Genomic DNA, 19,851 nt, shown 5'->3' with positions numbered 1-19,851 from the left:
TCTATACCTGAAGAAATTTCTGGAAATTTTCATTATTAGTATATATACCAGTTTACTTTTCATGTCTGAGTGTGAAGTGGTTATCATAGGAGTTTGAAGCCCGAGGAGAAGGCCATAAGGCTTCTTTGATCAGCTACTGGTAAAAAAACAAAAAAAATGTTTTATTTATTGTTTTTCAAAGTCAGTTTTCAGTTTGAGTTTATTCTTTTTCATTTTGACTCCATGCCTAATGAATAAGGCTACCTGATCTACAATGTTCTTGACACCTCCAAGGAGCTGCCATCCCCAGCTAAAGCCAATGTTAGTGCCTGTCAGTCATGTCAGTCACTGATGATCAAATGTGCTCTTACAAAGTTTTTTACTAGGGTCTTAGGTCAAATTTTTATGGTTTCCAATAGCTTTTCAATAAAAATTAGGCAGGTTCAGTCTTTACTACTCCTTTCAGTTCCATGGTAAATCAACACCATCATGGTCAAGTCAAATTACTATTAGAAGAGTCCCATAGTCATTATGGTCATAATTCATCTCATAAGTCCATGCTGGGTCAACACTAGGTCATAGGGTTAATTTCCTAAAAATTGGTCATGTCACTATTAAAATCATTTTATAAAGGAGTAGTTAAAGTCAACTTATCAATAAAGGGTTTAAAGCATACATTTTACCTTATAATGAAATAATTTCATAAAGTTATGAAGCTGCATTGTAAAGATACATCAAAGTCAAGTTATGAAAAGTGATGGTGGGTCCACTACCACATGTAAGTGAAAAATCGATTTCCACAAGCTATAAAGGAGTCCCACTCACTCTCCATTTGCTCATTCCATTTTCCAAGACATTACTCCACCAAAAAAAAATGAATTTGTCAGATAAAGATCAGTTTTTGCATTCCTAAGTTCAGTTTCTTTTAAGCGCTGCGCAAATCCTCATGTTGTGTTACACATTTCCTTGGACTGGTGTGTTTTTCATCAAAGAGATGTGAACTTCCTTGCAATGGTTTCTTTAATCATATTCCAGTTATGTCATATTTAATCCAGGTTGGTGGCCTCTTATTTGCTCAATTAATCTCTTAAGTTGTGGTGCTAAGTTTCGTTTTCCTCTCCTAGAGTTTTGAAAATATTTTTCATGATTTCATGATTTCCATGGTAGAATTGTTATCAAAACTTGTATCCTGATGCTTATACACCTTCTCCTATCATAATCACACATTCCCAAACACCCTCTATCAAACCCATCCTCAAATTCCATCATTTTTACACAAACCCTAGCCATAGTACACTTTCCTAGGCTAGGACTGTGTTTCCCTTCTTTGAAACCCTTCCCCTCACCCAAATTTTGAAATTCCACCTTCCTTAGCTCCCTAACATCCCTCACTATCCTCCCAAATTTTCCCAAGAATTTACCAGTTCCCTATCCCTTTCATTTCCCTTAATTTCCTCAAGATATATAAATCCCCTGTTTTCCTACAAGTAAAACACTAATTTCTATCCCACAGAACTAGGTGTTACCATGGAGTCTGAAACATCTGAACAAAAGAGGCATAAAGGAGGGAAGATAATCATATATGATCATATGTCAACTCGAGAAACCATATCATCTCCTTTCATCATAATATCATTTGAAGATGTAGGTTGTCTTTCCTTTTGCCAGAGAATTGAGCAACTTAGGTTTCATGACCAACTGACTAGTGCTTTTGCCACCAAGTTAAGGAGGGATAAAGTGACTATAGAAGGAGTTGAGTTCACTATTTCAAGTGAAATAATCTCCACAGCTACTGGGATTCCAAATACTAGAGAAACTTGGTTTAAGAAAAGAGACATTAACCTTCAAAGTTACAAGATGTACTTGAAAACACCATATAAGACAACTCCAAAACATGTTTTTCCATTCAGACATTTGTTGGACAGATATGCCCCTCTCATGAAATTAATCATGAAATATTTTACATGTGAGGGTAGGTATTCAAGGCTGTATCAATACCACATGAGGCTTTTGATGCATTTCACCGGTGTGAAGCAACTCAACTTGCCTTACTATCTTTATAGAAGCCTAACAAAAATGACAGAGAAGGTACAAAATATGGGAGAAAATCATCATACTAGTCTATTTCATCATGGCTTGGTGAAAATTCTAGTTTTTCATCAATTGGAATAGGTAAATTTGTCTTGGGATGGCTTTGCAAATTCAACTTTCCCCCCAGCTTCTCCAACTATATCTAGTGGTGAATCAACTGTTGGAAATAATACTGAGAGGGGGGGTGAATTAGTATTTACAAATCAATAATTTTATCATTTCCATAATCAAATTTATATACGCTACTTTAGTGAAGGGAACTCGCATGTGCATGCAATTGTTCTTAAGGAAACCAACATATATCCAGTGAACTTATGATTCAGTTAATTCATCATATGTTGATCTTTAATTAGTGCATCAGTACATTATTAAACATTAAACAGTAACCATGTGCAGTAATAACAGAATAAACCATCACACATAAGCAACACACATGAACACCAAGATTTAAGGTGGAAACCCAATGTGGGTGAAAACCACATGTTGTTGTCGTCTCTGTCTTCTTTTAATAATAAGAAAATATGTTTACAATATTGTACTGGTGCAAACTCATACCAGTACGCAGGCTTCTACCTGCAAAAGGTTACAACCTTCTCTCGTTCTCCAACTTCTTTTGGAAGGGAGCTACAACCCCCTAGCTCTTGTACTAGCCTATATGATTACTAGTACGTAGGCGCCGGCCTACTGAAGGCTCCAACCTTCACTCGTTTTCCAACTACTACTGGAAGGGAGCTCCAACACCCTGGCTCTTGTACCAGACGATATGTTTACCAGTACATAAACGCTGGCCTACAGAAGGCTACGACCTTCTCTCTTCCTCCAGGGACCACGTTTCATAAATTTTCAGACTGGATACTCCTGGTACACAACACCACAATTTGAAGGCCACGTTTCATCAAATTTTCATACTGGACCCATCAATAACATTGAAGCTTAGAATCAATCACCATAACCATCATATGCATCTGCATCAACAAATCACTGAAACTCAATATTCAATATCTGAATCAACCACAACTGAATCAATCATTGAAAATCCATCATCACTACAACAAATCACAATCAATCAATCTGAACATTCAGACCACTGTCACTAGAACACAGTCACCAGAACACAAAGCAGAACCCAGAAATCTGCATCAACAACTAGAACCAACTGCAATTTCAAACGTCATATCTCATATTGTATATGCTACTTTGATGTGTCGAACCGGCATGTATACGCACTTTTATCAAATCCAACCAACGTACATATCTGCAAATATTAACTCATAACTTTGCATCTTTTGCAGACTTCATCAATCTCTGATATAACTGAAACAATCAATCACTGACACCTCTAAACCTCTAACACAATTGAATCATCCATTTAATCAAATTCATCCAATCAACTGGAACAGACAGATCACTGTAACTAGTACACAGATATGAACCCAGAACACTGTATCAACAACCAGAACAAACTGTAACCTCAAAATGCATGTGTCAGAATGTACATGCTCCTTTAACCTACGTGTATACACTACTTCCTTTTTTCCAACTTGCATATACCTCTAAAGATACTGAATCATAAAACTTATGAACCACAAACTATACCAATCAGTGACATTCTGAAGATCTGTTGTCATATTACAAAGTTCTAAACACATAGCAACAAGGATCACCCTTCCTTCTCAATCAATCAATCAATCAGAATCAATTTCCTTACACATTCAGTTCTTCTTTCAGATCTAAGAAGACATCATTGACAAACAATAGTAATATAGCAGTAAAACAACAGTATTGATCTGATAGATTAGTCATCCCTGAACATCAAGCTTTTCTTTTGCGTACGCTACTTGAAAGAGCCGAACCAGCGTGTTTGCGCACCTTCACCAAAGCGAACCAGCGTATAGATCTGCAAATACTTACTTATAGCTTCACTGTAACTCCATACTTCAGACATACCCAGATCATCATATATAAAGGATAAAACATGCGTTGGCAATAAGATCTAGCCTATCCATTGTTAGATCACATAATGATAAGTCATTATGATATTGATCCATCATTAGATCTCATCCATCATCAACCACATAGGTTCATCCTTAGTTCAAATCAAGCAAAGCATCAGAAACCCATAACCTGCATATTTGATCTAACACTTCATCATATATTCAATACTTGCACATCCTGGCCTAATGATCTTCTCCTCCTTATATAGTTTTAGGCCTTTCTCAATACCTTGGACTAGAACCACTTAGGACCAATACCTCGGACCAAATACCTTGGATCAATATCTTGGACCAAAATACCGTGGACTAAATACCTCGGACCAAAACTTTGGTTTTCCAACATGTACGCGCTTTTCCTCTTGTGAAAGTGTGTGTATACGTATATGCCCCTTTTGTTCTGTTAACCCGCGTGTATACACTGCTTGGACAAGGTGGACTTGCGTATACTTCTTAAACTACTTTACATCAACCTTTTCCTTTACCTTCTTTATTTTGATTAGTAGACCTTAGTTCCATCTTCTTGTTCCTCTGTACCAGTGCCATATTACCACTAAATAGACGTGTTACACTGTAATTTTCCATATTACTTCTGAAATGATTCCTTTGAACTGCCTTGCATTTTGTCACATCTATAAACACAACTGCCATGCATTCTGTCACATCTGATATCTCTCTTGTAGATTCATCTAGTTACCATATACAAGTGAGATGTTCTACTACAAGTGGGTTGCCATCCAGTACAACACATACATCATAATGCCAACATCAATACCTCTCAACTCACCAACACAGCAAGAGGTTGCTTATTCAAGCAGACCCACCAAGAGGAATTTTAGGGCAAAAGTGACTAAGATTTATTCTAGAGGCTAAAGGCTTGTGTTTGCTCCAAATATTGTTGAAAGGGCTAAGCCTACAATAGGTGAACAGAGAGCATCCCCACAACACGACGAATTCACTCATCTAGGCACCAATGTGACAAATGTGGAGAAAGGTCACGAGGACAAAGTTGCAAAGAAAATCATAATGGATAAGGAAGATGAGATCAAAAAGTTGGAAGACAAGTTGACAAAGGAAAATGATTTGATAGCATGCTTACAACAAGAAAACATGCAATTGAAAGTAAACCAAATGATCCAAAACACATAACAAACTTGAAGAAAGAGGATGTAAAAGGCAAAACAGTGGTTCAATTGGATGATTCAGAAGATAAAGAAGAGAAAAACACATTAAGGAAACCAAGAACAAGAGGCCTCAAGAGAACCCTTGAGCTACAAAAATATGCTTCTCCACCTAGAGGTCAGATCACTATGAATGACTTAATTACTGAAGATACATAGTATATTGGCTTGACAAGGTCAATGGAAACTTAGAGAAGCTCCTCAAGAAGGAAAGTAGAGACAATAAATTTCAAAGACATATGGCCATGCATTACTATACAAAAAACAAGGTATCCCAAGTTAGAATCAAGCAATTGAAGGCAAAGCTGAAGGAAACCCTAACAAGCCAAAAGAACAAAGAGAAGCTTGATCTACTTGCTGAGGCCTCTCTCATGGCATGACATATCATATGATGACTTCACTTGAAAACTTTGAAGAAATTTATGGAATTTTTTGCCATTTTGAAAATTTTGGTGGTTTTTAGCTTGTTTTGAAACTCAGAAACAACTATATGCGCAACACCTAGGCGCTAGGCTTTTTCCTCAGGGCTCCTTTTGCCAAAAACTCACCATAATTAGATAGATAATTACATAAGCATCTCAGCTATCCATTTTTGCAAACTTGTTAGCAAATAGATTGAGAGAAAATGTCAAAAAGGGGTCAAAAAGTCACTTTCTGCCACTATTTTGATGCAGGTGCTACACATATCAGAGTAGTCTTGGGAAAATCAATTTTTCTCCCTACTGGAATGTAAAAATCACTTTCTTTAAGAGTAAAATGATAACTAGATATCCATAGATTTCCAATGAGCTATCAAGCTCTGAATTTGGAGAATGGGAAGGCCTTCTAAATCCTCCCGCAAGCCAGGCTACGCATATGTCTACAGGCGCTACGCATATCCCTGATGGTGCTCCACATATCTCTGTCAAAGCTTTTATTCAACATTTATTTAGAAAAATTCGACTTAATGATGTAATTTTAATATTTCGATGTCTTAATGATGTAATTATGGGTAAATTAGCTTAGTAAGTTGTTTTTTATGTTAAACCCAACCTCATTAATTAGGAAAAACTCAAATCAAAGTCAAAATCAAGAGTTTGTATTCAACCTTATTAGTCTTAGTTGTTAGTTGAGATATTCTTGGAAACTATTCCACCACTCATGGATTCGACCCCTCAGAGTGGGGAAACTATTTATTTTGGTCTATATGTATCATTTTATCAGTTAGAGAGAAGGGTTGGACATCTGAGGAGAAAACACTTGTAGCTTTGTACTTGAGCATTTTCAGGAAATCAAAGGAATAGTTGCAGCTATTATCTAGGAATTCATGTGCAGTGAGTTTATGATTTTGTATTTTCTCTGTTATAGTTTTATATGAAATATATTCATCTTCTCTTTCCATTCATCAATTCTTCAGTGATTTTCCTTAAAGTTTATAAGAAAAATTCTTTTCATAAATCTCTGTTTTGATGGGAATATCATTATGTGTTATCTTATTTCTTGATTAATGAATTCATGATATATATGCTCATTAAGACCTCTTGTTTCTTCTGAGCACTACACTACACTAACAAACCCTAACCCATCACAAAACTATTGCTACCTTGCTCCTTTATATCTTTGTTGTTGTTACCCTTTGATCCTTTGACCTAGTTACCTGGTTTTCATCCCTTCTCCAGCATCAAAACCCTAAATTTTCAAAACCTCTCTGAGCCTAGCATATCTAGCCTAAAATCCTTTTATATTCCAGTCAATTATTTGGTTGTGATCTCATAGAGAGAGCCCTCTCTAGTTTGGTAGGGCTAGCTACTAAACTGAAAGCTTGGTCTGTGGTTAACTCTGTCGAATCCTCTTAGCCTATGACATTGTGGAGGATAACAATCAGTGCATGTCAGAAAACTAGGAGATAAGGATGAGTTGAATACTTCCAGAAGTGTGATAGTGATGACTTGAGGAAGTGCACTCTCATTGTCAACAATAATTGCACACTTATTGTGCACTAGGAGTGCACAGTCACTGTCCACAAGGAGTGCACAATGATGTCTCCAGGAACTACACTATGTATATTAGTGAGAGGTGAGCTTTATTGTGTTCCAAGAGTCCACACTAACTATAAATAGGAAGTGCACAAGGTCTGCTTATAATGGGGGCTCTTATGAAGGCATCAAAAGCTAGGCATGTGAAGGAAAGTAGTTTAGACACTTAGGTTTCCCAAGGGAAAACGTGACCAAGTATGACATCAATGACATGAATCAACGTATGACATGATCATTAGGGGTTTCCAAAAGGATAATGGAGGAAAATTTTTGGAAGGTGTTGTAGCCGCTACAACACTTCCATTCCATATAAAAGCCTTAGTCTTGCCTTAGTCTTGTGAAACCCCTAAACCATCATCTCTAAATCACAACTATCTGAAAATATTAATGGTCACCATAATTATTAATATACTATATAACTTATTTATAATTTAATTATTTAATTATTATTATTATTATTGGCAATATATTTTATTATATGCTATATAGTAAAGTCTATTACACAATTTTTTAGATTTGATTTCCAAGTTGCATCTTTCATTAACTAACGCTCCATCTAGACTCTCAGTATTTTTTATCACCATTTTAGACCTATTTTCAATGATAGTGGCTTGAATAATTCATGAAGTTTTTCAATTTCCTTAGTTTTTATACATTTCCATTGGTTGAGATTGAACCATCAATATCTCTTACAATTAGAGAATCTCTCTCACAATTTCTCATTAAATTTATAAAATCTCAATCCTTTATCAAAATACTATAAAATATTAGACCTATTTTCAATGATAGTGGCTTGGGTAATTCATGAAGTTTTTTATTCTCCTTAGTTTTTATATATTTCCATTAGTTGAGATTGAACAATCAATCTCTTACAATTAGAGAAGCTATCTCACAACTTCTCATTAAATTTGTAAAATCTCAATGCCTTATCAAAATACTATAAAATATTATACTTTATATAAGAATAGATGTTTAAAGCTATAAGTTAACTTGTTATTTTTGTAGAAATTGCTTGTAGATTCAAAATGTAGATTGTAATATGCTAAAACAATTGACTCAAATCTACTCTACTCATTAGCAGAAAAAATAATTGATCGATGAAATCATGAAGAAAAAGGAAGAATTCAATCACACATAACACAATGATTTTATGGGGAAAGCCATAGTTAAAAACCCCCGCTATCTGTATATTGCATTAATCAGAAAATTTGAGAAGATTATAATGATTTTCTCAAGCCTAAGCAAACTCTGCACTATCACAATCTATCTCATCACTTCACAAACAAGCTCCAGCCAATACTTAGCCAAATCTACTTTCTGGAAAGCTCCTATTTCCATGCACAGTTTCCTAGGGAATTATCCCATATTTAATTGGGAAAATCCTCATCCATAACTGTGCAATCCATCAATAGGACTTCCTCTGATTGCATGCACCATCAGTTTAATTTAGATGATTTTACAACTGATAGTACACTATCCCCGAACTATATTCTCAACTGGGTCTTTCTCTAATCTGACATGCATGGGTTAATTATGAGTGAATCTTCAATTTAATGGTTAAGCAGTACTAGTTACACCCCACTACTGGATCTCCCACTAATTCGTCCATCTGTTGGAACTAGTTTAACTAAATTTAACTCAGTTAAACTGAATTAAATAATTACAACTCAAAAGAACTCAACATAGGCCCCTAAAATTTAGGAAACACTCTAGATGACTCTAGATAGACTCCCAACTCGAATTAACTGAGCCAACTAAGTAAAATTAACTTATTTAACTATTACAAGTTGCGAATTAACTGAGCCAACTAAGTAAAATTAACTTAGTTAACTATTACAAGTTGCTATGAGAATCAAAATTACAATTTAATTCCTAATTTACTTCAAGGACAAAATTAAATTAGGATTTTCTTGTTGCATTTTTCAACACTCCCTCTCAACAAGAAAGGGATTATCTGCTACCCCGATCCTACCTCTGTGAAACTCAAATTTGCATCTTAACAATGCCTTTGTCAAAATATTTGCATTCTGCTCCTCTGTAGGATTGTACTCCAATAACATGATTCTCCCCTGCACACAATCTCACAGATGGTGATGACATATGTCGATATGTTTGGACTGATCATGAAAAAATGGATTCTTAGAGAGTTTAATACAACTCTGATTGTCATAGTAAATCATTGTAAGATCCATTTGGTGACGAAACAACCCAACAAGGATCTTCCTCATCCAGATAGCCTTACAAGTTGCTTTACTAGCAGCCATGTATTTTGTTTCTGCTGAACTTAGTGCAACTGATCTTTGTTTCCTATTGTACCAAGAAACTATTGTTGACCCAATACTAAAGATTCCCCTTGATGTGCTCTTACTATCGAATGGACTCCATTCCCAAAGACCAAACCGAGTGGTGCCTTTGAGGTATCTCAACACATGTTTAGTTGGCTTCCAAAAAAGTTTGGTTGGCTTAACCACGGCTTGAATAAATTTTTTAACTACAAAACACATGTCTGGTCATGTGTTCACCAAATAGATAAGTGAACCCACAAGTTGTCTATAAATAGTAGCCTCCACTACTTCACCTGAAGTGGCATCTTCCTTCCTCCAATGACTTGCTAGAGGAGTCTCCATGGGTTTGCTGCTCTCTATGTGGAACTTCTTCAATATCTCATTGGCATACTTGCCCTAAGAGACAAATAGTTACCCATATCCTTGCCATACTTCCATACCAAGAAGTAATGCATGAGCCCTAAGTCTTTCATCTTGAATTCTCTTGCAACATCCTCTTTGCAATATTTTATCAGCTTCTCATCACCTGTTAGATTCAAATCATCAACAATAATACTATGATTAACAATTTACCTTCAACCACGATATGGTAAGGGTTCGCATCTGCTTCACTTTTGGTGAAGTCCAACCCAGTCAAATAGCTGTCAATCCTGGTGTACCAAGCACAAGGTGTGCTTGTTTTAGTCCATACAACACTCACTTGAGTCTGCACACATGTGAATCTCTGTTGAAGGTATCAAATCCTTCTGGCTACTCAATATACACTTCTTCCTCAATCACACCATTGAGGAATATTGTCTTCAAATCTACCTAATGTATCTTCCATCCCATATGCATTGACAGTGCTAGAATAGATCATGCTGATGAGTACTTTGCTATTGGAGAAAAAGTCTCATTGTAATCAATTCCTTCCATCTACGAGGACCCTCTAGCCACAAATTTGGCCCTATGTTTCTCCACACTCCCATCTGTTACTTGCTTTACCTTGTAAAGCCATATGGAACTCACCACTAACTTGCCTGCTAGTCTTGGGACAACATCCCAAATATTGTTTCTGATAATGGAGTCATACTCCTCAACCATGGCATCAAACCATACCAGTTGTTGCACTTCTTCCTCAAATCAGGATGGCTCAACCTCTACACTATCGCTCATCAGAGCCATGTAGCTAGTGTACCGCTCTGGTGACCTCCTCTACATGTGCTATGATTTGGGTGCTCCCACATTCTCTCTAGCATCATGCATTAATCTTTCAGCCTCTCTAGTGCACTTCCTTCCATCGTTGGAAGTATTTGCATGAGTGGGTTCTTCCAATCTCTACTCCTCTGCATGTGGTTGCTCCACATCATCCTGAGGTTCCTCCTTTAGAGCTAAAAGCTCCTCATCTGCATGTAACTGAGGATCCCTCTCAAGGGAACATCTCATGGCATTCTCTTCTTCAAATGTAACATCTCTACGAACCACTGTCATCCTATTGGATGGAAGGTACACCTGATAGTTGTGAGGTGTATTAGTGTACCCCACAAATATGCCCAACTTAGTTGTTGGCTCTAGCTTTTTCCGTGCATGCTTGGTAACATGACAGTAGATTGATGAACCAAAGATCCTGAAGTGTGCCACTTCTGGTTTTTTACCTTAAAACGCTTCTTCTAGTGTACTCATCCCAAGAATTCGATGATTTATTATGTTATGAAAATAAACAATTGTGTTTCATTCTTCAGCCAACAAGTGCAAAAGTGGTCGTGATCATGTAACATCGCTTGTGCCGCTCCCACAATACTTATGTTATTCCTTTTAGCCACCTCATTCTACTTTGGATTATGAGTTGCTATTAACTCCCGTTGAATTCCTTCTGATGCACAAAAGTTCTTGAATTCATTCGACACATATTCTCCACCATTATCGCTTGTAGGAGCTTTAAATTTCCTGCCAGTATCTTTCTCGACAAGTGCTTTAAATTAAAAAAAATTTAGTGAACATATGATCTTTCTTTTGCATGAAGAAAATCCAGCACTTATGAGAAAAATAATCAACAAATATTACATAATACTTGTGCTTGGTTGTGGATATTGTCGATAACGGTCCACACACATCTGAGTGAACCCTATCGAGGATCACTTTCGATTGTGTTTATCATGAAAGGAAGCTTTGGTGTACTTCCCCAATGTACACCCTTTGCATGTGTCTCTCTGCTCTATTGTACCCTTGAGAAGTCCTGTAGAAATTTGCTACAAGATCTTCAAAGCTCCTTGGTGCAAGTGACCCAATCTTCTATGCCACAGCTCACTAATGTCTTGGCTCTACACCTTCTCTGCATTTGTGCTCAAAGAAACATAATATTATATATCCAATTTGTAGAGGTTCTTCACTTGAACCCTGATCTGCTTCACCTATCCTGAGGCTATGTGACGAAGGAAAGCCTTTCCCTTGCTAAATATCACATCATAGCCACAATCTTCCAGCATGTAAATTGAAACCAAATTCTTCTTCAAACCCGAAACATACATGACATTTTTTAATGTGAGAGGAGAACCAAACTCCCTCTAAAAGGTAACAATATCAATGTCGACCACGTTATACCTCCCATAATCTCCCATCTCGATGTGCATTTGGAGGTCCTTCTCCTCCAAGTCGCTGAATAACTCTTTGTTTTCGGTCATATGGAATGAGGCTCCACTATCTAGGTGCAGTGTTGTTTTAATCAATCCTAATTGACCCAGACTGCAACCATTAATTGTCAACCCAGGGTATGTCTTGTTGTTTCAATGGAGTTCACACTTTCTGTGCTGATACACTACAACCAAGAATGAAAAATAGAAAGAGATAGTAAAGAATGTCACTGAATCAATTACAAAAATTAAAACACTCCATAGAAATGAAATCACACTTCACAATTACCAGAGTAAGGGCGCGCCACATAGTAAACTAATGACTACACCAGCTGGTCACTACCATTCTGTTTAATCAAACCAGTGTAACAACATAATATAATCTGGAACTGAAGCGGATGTATTTTACAATTTATACAACAATAACATACAAACATACAACAATAAAAGAAACAATAATATACAACTACTTCTACCATTTTAGTCCCTGCTAAAGAGGAGGGCCCTTCTCTCTGCAGGGCCATAGGAATAAACACGAGATTAGTTAAAGAATCAGATAGGGAACAATAAAAACATCACCGTAGTTCCTTCAATATTAAAAATAATTAAAAGTTACAAGATCAAAGTAACAATGCTTCCTCTTTGTCATCCCTGTACATGAGAAATCGAGTTTCTTTTATAAATATTACATACCCAAAATCAGGAATATATTAATCATGAGAATCTCACGATTCTCATGCTAATCATAAAAATAGAAGTAGTTATAACTTGTTTCTAAATACAACTGCTTCTCAGATACATTGGTTAAGATCACAACCGTTTGGATCTGTTACTTCTAAATAAAAAATTCATAACTCCTGACAACTATTGTGTGGAATAGTACCCACGACTCTTCCAGCTATGGTGCAAAAATGTTCTATGGTCAAATGGTGGTTCGGGATGTAACAAAAATCATTGGGTAACAACATCCTTGGTGCAAAAACGGTCATCTTTAACAACGCTTGGTGTAACAGTAACACATGTAACAACATATAGTGTGTAACAGCAATCTATAACAACATACAGGGTGTAACAATAATCTTCTCTACCCTTTTCTGAAACCAATCAACACGGCATGTTCACTCCAGAAGCTCGTCCCCGCAAGAAACACCTGAAAAAGAGAAGAGTATCCAAAATACTTCTCCAATGCTTAGCCTAGTTAGCCACAAAAAGGAATATTGTATCGTAATATTCAACAAAACATGGAAAAATAACATGACGACGAAATAGGCTCTATAAATGAGAAAAAGGGTGATTAACATATGAAATTTCATTGGCCTCGAGGGAAAGAGGATCAAAACTGGGGAAAGAAAGTGTAGGAAATAGGTCTAAAAACCACAACCAACATCGGTACCACACACTACCCATCACCGAGTCACCATGCAAGTGATGAGGGTCAAATCCAATTTGAATTGTGAAGCAAGATCTTCAGTGTAAACCTGCTGCTCTTCCTGAGGGCTACTGACTAGACTTCTTGTGCAGACACTTTGTGGCATACTGTCCCAGCTCGTGACAAAAGAATAATTTAATCTTTCACATGTCCTTCTTATTGCCGCCATGACTGGAATCTGATTTGGAATGGGATGAATTCCCCTCCCCTTTCTTCGCCTTTCCAACTAAGGCACAATTATCCTCATCATCATGCTTAGATGCGGATCCATATTTGGTGTTTCGTCACATCTCTTCTTGTACCAAGTCGGATCACAATCGCTCCCACTCTGGAAGCTTCTCACTCCCATTAACTGAGTCCTAGTAGTTGATGAGCCCCAAAAATGTACAATTATTTGGGCTCATTCAACCTCCTAATTTGGATTAGTCCACCATTCTCATTTGTTTATTGCATGTTTTTGATTATTTTTATGTTAATAGAGTGAATTTGGTTAGTCATTATGCCAACAAGTCTAATGGGTGCTTTGTGTAGCCTTGTTGGTCAACTTGGAGACAAAATTGAAGGTCTTAATGAGCACTTGGCAGCCAAATTCGTGGGAGAACAAGCTAGAGGATTTGTAGGAAGGTGTCCCCCTCATTTATGGACCCTTACCTCGAATTCTCCACCATCAGCTCGGAGTTCAAAGGCCACCAAATTAATGAGCACAAGGGCAGCCAAGCAAGTCAAGTTGGACTGCTGTTAACTCCAAGTCTTGGGTAGCCAAGTCCCTAACTTTTAGGAGGACTGTTGGGTCCTCAAATTGTATAAATAAGAAGGCTTGGGGCCTCATTTTGGTTAGCTAGTTGGTAGTCATTTTTGTAGCTAGTTAGTCATTTTGTTTTAGCCATTAGTTAGCTAGCTTGTAGTTCGATTTTTAGGCCATGGATTAGCTTTGCTTTCAGCTCATTCTCAAGCTCTCCTTATGGACAGTTTTGATGTACTTTTCATTTCTTGATTAATAAAGATGGATCCAGCTTTGCACCAGCTCTAAATCGTTCATGGGAGGCTGTAGCTCTTGGGGTTGGGCCCATCTCAAGCGCCCAGTACCTCCCTTGTTTATATTTATGTGTCTTTGCTGCATTCTCATAATAAAATCTGCTCTTTAGATTTAAATATTGTGTTGTTGTTTAGGTTGCTTTTGATGATTAGAAAAGGTTGTTAATGTTCAGATTTGCTTGATAGGTTAATCACAGGGAATATATTCAGAAAAAGGCTACCAAGTACTTTGGATCTCACCTCCCCTTCAGTGGAATCATGAGCTGGGACCAATGTAACCTTGCTGCCAACAAAAACACTTTCTTTGCTTCACCATGCAATCATTAGTGTTTGAATCTCATTTGCAGAACTTGATATCAGTTTGGATGCATGTTTAGGTTTATAATCACTTAGTTTCATAATTGTTTCACATGGTTTCACTGCAAATAAACTTCTGTTCATTTCCTTTGCTGTTAGGACAGATTAGAGTGAAGTAACTAGGTCATAGGTTTCATAACTAGATCTTTGTTTTCTTGCATGTCCTTGTTGGTTCAGTTGTAAACACTATGCAAGCCACCTTCATCACCTCCTCAAAACACATCCTTGACCTCTGCTCTGCTCTGTTATCTCCCAAAGTCTTTCACTCCCCACGTAACTTCATTCCCTAGCCCTTTCGTTGACATAGCCCTTTATCTTCCAACCTACTCCCTACACTCATTTCCCATCCTATTCCTCCACTTCTGAGCCATCACCAGCCTTATTCCTACCTTACACATCTCCCCCTATCATTCCATCACTCCTCCATCACTTCAAACACCCACGGTAGGTCATCCTGTAGCAGTTTGTAGACATCCTGTAGAAACCTCTGAGTATCCTGTAGGATCCCCTGCAGACATCCTGTAGGAGGCCACTCACTCGGTTGCTGAGCTTCTGAACGTGAGGAACCTCTGTGGATGGATGCTAAGGATCCCTAGGGACCTCTCCTAACCTCCCCAACCTTTCCCATGCTTTCCTTCCTTCTCCATCCCATCTGCACAACCAAACCCTAGTTAGCACAAAATCACAATCATTCCATACACTTAAAGGAAAAATACAAAAACATGTCTTTTATGATGCAAGTAGCTTAGATCCATGCATTTTCACTTATTAGAGGTAATGACAGCATTGGTAGAAGTTTTATTCACATTCTTTGCATTGTAGAGGTTAGACTAGTCAAATTAGGGTTTCCTAGGTTTACATGCTTTGATTTGCTTTCAGTTCATTTTTGTCAAGTAAAGTAGCTTTCCTTTGAGAATAGCTTTCGTCCATCAATTAGCAAGCTTCTTCTGAGAGCCTATAGAAGTTGGCTTGAGCCCTAGCGGACTTGTGCCAGCTGACCAAGTGACAGCTGCGACAAGAGCTAGTACTTGTGCATATAGCACCGCCGCTTCCAAGTTTGTACGAACTACCGGGTTGATAAAATTAAGAGACAGGAAGCCCCAGGAGTTGTAGCATTATTGCTACAATACTGGAGCTCACCATCTTTTTGGCGCCGTTGCCGGGGAAGCGGCAGAGTATTGGTGATTGTTGCTATTCTTCTATTTTCTACTACAACCTTCTTCTAAGTAGTTTATTTCATTTCCATTATGCAATTTCATTTATGCAAAAGTAGATTAGCCTTTCTTGCTTTCCTAGATTAGTATTTCCCGCTTTCATAGATTAGCATTTCCTGCTTTCCTAGAATAGCCTTTCAATTCCGCATTTCAATTCTGCAAGCGTAGATTAGTGTTTCAATTTCGCAAGCGTAGCCTAGCATTTCATTCTTGCAATTTCATTTGAGAAAAATAGATTAGTCCTTTCCTGCTTTCATTTCAATTTCGCAAGATAGTTAGTTGCAGTTCAATCTATTTCATGCCTTGTAGGAGTAGAGATAAGTTAGAAAAATGATTGCACAACACCCCCACTGCTTCACACAGCCAACGTTCTTCTTCGATGGCTGTGATGAAAGAGCCCCTGGGTGGACATCAAGACATATCTGAAGAACCTATAGGGGAGAAGAAGAAGAAAACATTCCTCTGAAGCAAATGGCTACAAGTAGAGATGTTGGGAGCAACATCTTGTCCAAAGATGAATTTGAAAATCAGATCAAAGATTTCAAGAGTGATATGAGGCAGTTTCTTGCCATGCAACTGGATACCTTGCGGATCCAAAAGAAGCAAGAGGAAGCCAAGAGGGCTTTGGTCATTTTTTGTCCTAGGTGCCTTAAAAAGCATCCTAGGAACGAATGTCCAATGCACTCCCTAGAAGTCTGTTTTGTATGTGAAGAATACCATCCTACATATCAGTGCCCTTCCTTGCCCAGAATCAAAGCTGCATATCAAAGAGCCAAGGGAGCCACTGAATCGCTCTATTATATGAACCAAAGGAGGCCACATGGACCTAGATCTTACCAGCAGGAGCTGCAAGGGATACCCGAGACCTATTATGACCCTTATCAAGCCACTTTCATGCCTTCTTGGGATCCCCCTGCTCATCCTTCCTGGTCTACACCTCCTCCTTGGTCATATTCTCCTTGTTCCTTCACAGATCCATATTATGCCCAACCAGTTGCTCATTCATTTCACTCTTATGCTCAGCCACAGCCTCAGTGGAATGCACCTTATCAGGAGTGGAGGCCCCAGTACAACTCTCATCCCGCTCATTTTCCTCCACCACCTGCTCATCCACAACCATCGCCTCCTCCTCCACCAAGGCAACCCCAAATGCCTACCCAACCACAATGCCATCCATCTCCATCTCAATTTCACACCTCCACTGAGCTACCCGTACCATTTCCAAAGCCATACATTGGAGCAGCTCAACACAGTTGTAATGATGAGGCACAACATGTGCAAACAACTCCTCTTGAGCTCAATGATCTTCACCATGGCTCAGGAAAAGCATTGCAAAAAAGAGATCATCTTGAAAGCATTGAAGGATCACATCCAGTAAAAGAAGGTTCAAAAGAGGAGATCAAGGAACCATGGGCTGCACTTGATGGAGAAAAGAGATCTAAATCAAAGTTCGAGAGAGATCCCTCATGGTTACCATCAAATCTTCCATGTACTCAAGAGGAAGATCAACAAAAAGAGGAAGATCAGAAGGTCATGATAGAAGGTGACATGAAGAATGATCCAGATCAGCAAAAGAACCAAGGATATCAAAGCTATATTGAGATATGGTTTCAGAAGGTCACTCAGATGCAGCAGTACTCTCTTCCTCAGCTATGTTTTGTACTTTCAAAGTCAGATCATTTTGTCTCTGAAAGTTGGATAGTTGTCAAAGCATGCATTCCGAGCCTTTACATCATCCTGTCTCTAATCTCGATGTGCACATGGCTCCATTGGAAGTATTCTTATACTTGAAAATGATTTTGTTTTTTCAAGTAGGGTAGGGTAGAAAAAAAAAAAAAAAAAAAAAGAGAAAAAAGGAAAAGAAAAAAATGAAAAAAAGAGGAAAATAGAAATCTAAGGTGAAAACCTCCTCGGAGGCGCCTTAGATTGGCTCATTGATTGAAAACCTCCATGAGGCGGTCAATGGGTTGAAAAAAAAGAGAAAAGAGAATAAGATCTTTGGGTGAAAACCTCCCTTGGAGGCGCCCAAGGCAGGCAATTAGGGTGAAAACCTCCATGAGGCGCCCTAGTTGTTTTTCAAAAAAAAAAAGAGAAAAAAGAAAAAAGAAAAATGAAGCTAATCTCCATTGAATGATTTCAGGTTGCAGCAATGACATTGCAGGTTGCAAGAAGGACGTTTCATGATAGGAGGCGCACTCAAATCAAAGACAAAGGAGTTTTTGTGCCTTCTACAGGAAGTTTCGTATCTTCTACAGGAAGCTTACAAAAAAGCCAAATTGATCTCCGAGGAGGACCTGAAGGCTTGGAATATGTCCATGAGGCCTACCCACATCCATGTTTCCATTCCTCACCCCTTTTCCATCATTTTTTCATGTCATTAAGCTTCTTTCCTCAAAACTGTGTCTTCTACAGGAAAGCTCTGAACTTCTACAGGAAACATCCTGTAGAACCTTTGGACGAGCCAAATCCAATTTCAAAAGTGAATCTGATGGTGGGAGTCTATTGGTTAGGCCTGCAAGCACTTGTGTGTCCATCCCTTGCCTTCATCCATCATTTTTTCACCACCTTGTGCTTCTCATTGTGCTTCTACAGGAACTTCCTGTAGAAATTGTGGGAAACTAGGCATGCATTTCAAAAAGTGGTTTGGCGAACATGGTAGCTTCCTCAAGGGTTTAGAAGTCCTCATGCAGTCTTCCAACTCATCCTCCATCATCTCCACACCTGCATCACAGCCAAAATTCATTTTGTCATCCCATGCAAGCACATGCAAAAAGCCTTGAGGCAAAGATCCATAGAACCAAATTTGTTTTTGCCATAACTTGAGAACCATGCATCCATTTGACAAACCATTTTATGGGGGATTGTACAAGGTCGATGACAACATGCCTGAGCAGTTTCATGCAATTCCGGTGCACGGTTTCCAAGAAATCAGCCTCCATCACCATCAGCCATTTTTGCATTTTCTCCATAACCGTGCATCTGTTTCAAAACCTGTTTCATGGGGAGATGCACGTGGGTGATAGTAGCCTACCCAAGCAGTTTCAGCCAATTCCGATGCACGGTTTCCGAGAAATCGAGCTCTGAAATCTTCAGCCATTTTCCAATTTTCTCGAAATCCGTGCATCCATTGATCACAAATTTGCTATGGGAGATGCATCATGATGGTAGGAACATGCCCACCGAGTTTCAGCTCAATCCGGTTTGCCGTTTGGGAGAAATGGCAAAAAGAAGTTCTGGTCCTGAGAAAATTCAATGGCAGCAGTTTCAGGATGCAGATCTGAACGTGGAAACGATTGTCTGGAGCTTGGATCCGTCCAGAGGACACCTGCACAGAGAAAAAAACAGCCATGAATCATCAATCAAGCCTCCATGCAACCACATCAACACATGCATGCAGCAAAGCTTCACAGCAGCCAACTGACTTTCAGTTCAACAACACTTGGTGGGTGAATGAGACACGTGCGCTCAGCCATGCACGTGAAGGAAAAAACGGACAGTGTTGGTTGTTTAAACTCCAGTGCAACGAGTGGATGAGATCACAGGTAGAGAACACACAGTCGACAACTGCAGTTCATGATGGCACAGCAATTGCATGGGCTAGCACACGTATGTGCCACCTCACCCCAAAAATCACGCATGTAATCTGAGTGCTCAGCTGAAATTCA

This window comes from Pinus tabuliformis, chromosome 6 (assembly GCF_031772625.1).
Source record: "Pinus tabuliformis cultivar Carrire ecotype Pingquan chromosome 6, CPIR1, whole genome shotgun sequence".
NCBI classification, from domain to species: domain Eukaryota; kingdom Viridiplantae; phylum Streptophyta; class Pinopsida; order Pinales; family Pinaceae; genus Pinus; species Pinus tabuliformis.
The sequence above is the reverse complement of the archived record's forward strand: the minus strand, read 5'-3'. Positions refer to the sequence as shown.